Source organism: Limulus polyphemus, unplaced genomic scaffold (assembly GCF_000517525.1).
Source record: "Limulus polyphemus unplaced genomic scaffold, Limulus_polyphemus-2.1.2 Scaffold176, whole genome shotgun sequence".
Lineage (NCBI taxonomy): Eukaryota > Metazoa > Arthropoda > Merostomata > Xiphosura > Limulidae > Limulus > Limulus polyphemus.
Window position 1 is genome coordinate 662,478 of NW_013665786.1, and position 2,314 is coordinate 664,791.

Sequence of the window (2,314 nt, forward strand, 5' to 3'; positions counted from 1 at the left end):
CTGCCCCTTCCTTAGTATTGTTCGTCCCGAACAATAGCCACTTACATTAAACCAATATAAAATTACCAATAACTTAATTAAATGGACATAATTTACAAACACAAAATTAAAATTCAACAAAGTCTCTTAATTTTACGGGACGGACGTATCTTCTTCTGTCTGGGTCTCCATCTCGTTGGCTTCTGCGTTATGTGGGGTTCATCTGCTCCATCAGGAAATGTCCTATTATCGGTAATAGTCACATAAGTGGTAGTAACTTCATCAAGGGCTTCACTGTTTCATTTCTCAAACCGAGTAGAGTTTCTTCTTCGACAGTGGCTTTTTCAGGTGACACGTCTTCAGCAGCATCATTTGTTCTGTTGTTCTTTTTGTTCCAACTGAAATGTCCAGGACTGTGATTACGCCAAAGCCTGTTGGCATGCACCACCTTTGGCTTACCTCGCCGTCCACATTTTATCCGGAAAGTCGCGTTTGAGAGACGATCCACTATGTCATATGGGCCTTTCCATGGAGAAGACAACTTAGGAGACTTCCCTTTGGTCTTCCTGGGATTATACAACCACACCTTGTCTCCTGGTACAAAGCTGACTTCAGTAGATCTCTTATCATGACATAGCTTCATGGAATCAGCAGAAGTTTTTAAGTTTGACCGCACTTGATGGTGAATATCCTACATCCTTTCAGATAACACTTACACGAACTCTGGCACATTTTCAGGTAACTCTTCATAAGGTGAGCGTCCTTTTATCAGATTCACTGGCAACCGAAGTTCCCGACCAAACATCAGCTTGCTTGAGTGTATCCAGTGGCTTCATGCTCTGCTGTTCTATAGGCCATCAACAGTGGAGGGAGTAAGACATCCCAGTCATCTTGGCGGCTATTACAAAACTTTGTCAATTCCTGTCCCAGTGTCCAATTGTACTTTTCTACCATCCTATCAGACTGTGGATGAAGTGGCATTGTCCTGGTCTTTCGTATGCCAAACAACTTGCAGCATTCTTAGAACACAGCAGTTTCGAAGTTACGGCCTTGTTCTGAATGCAGTTTGTATGGCATACCAAATCTGAAGAAGAAATCACGAATAGCCGAAGCTACAGTTGTAGCCTCCTGATTTGGTATTGCATATGACTCAGGCCACTTGGTGAAATAATCCATCACCATGCAAATGTACTTGTTACCAGCACGAGTTTGGGTCAACGAACCAGCAATGTCAATGGCTACTCGTTTCCATTGGTGCGCCAACTTGATATAACTTCATTGGAGCACGTCCCTTATGCTTGGATCTCCTTTTAGCACAACATGTACTGCAGATCCTGCACCATTCTCCCACATCTTGCCTCATACCTATCCAGTAAAATCTCTGTCGTAGGTGACTCAATGTATTCTTAACTCCGAGATGCCCTCCTGTTAAACTATCATGGGATTGATGCAGTACAACTTCCCGTAACTTTCTTGGTATAACTGTTTGCCAGATCGTCACTTTCACATCTGCAGTTTCCTATCTCTGGACAAGAATACCATCTTCAAGCTTCAACTGGTCCCATTGTGCCCAATAGTTCTTTGTCACAGGGGTTAAGCTAGACACCTTCTCCCAAGAAGGGCGCAAAACACTTGCTTTTAGAAAATCAATTATTGGCTTCAAATCTTGGTCTTTCTCCTGTTCTGCTTTAATATCTATATTTGGTTCCACTTCACCGTCATCAACTCCTTCAGTCACTTTGACTTCAGCTTGATGGCACCTGATTAGTTCAACCTCTCTTTTAACACTTACCGGAATTTGGCCTTTGTTGTTCCCAAACGTCATTTTATCGAAATTAATTACACACTTCCTTGGTAGTAAGTAGTCCAACCCTAATATGCATTGGTCTTCAATATCAGCCAAGTATACTTTGTGTCTGTCCTTTATGCCCAACAGTTGTCACTCTGGTTCCCAAAACCTTGTATAATGTCCTGTCACACCACACAGCTTCTGTATGGCTTCTGGTATTCCTTTGTGATCTAGCACCTTGACACTCACAAGGGTCTGCTGAGATGCAGAATCTATGACAAAGTTGCACTTTTGGCCATCCAGCTTTCCTGTCATTTGAAAGAACCTGCTGATAATGTGGTCAGTTTTAAGAAACAACTTACCACTTGTGTACCGTTTGTACGAAATAGATCAACGTTCTTAGTATGTTAAGTTATCAAACTTACTATTATGAAATTACTAGGTTGTTAGTAATTTACTGGTCAGTCAAACTAGTTAGGCCTCTCATCATTCCAAGAGGTAGGGAACCTGTGACTTTTAATAAACAATCTACCATCTGTGTACTGT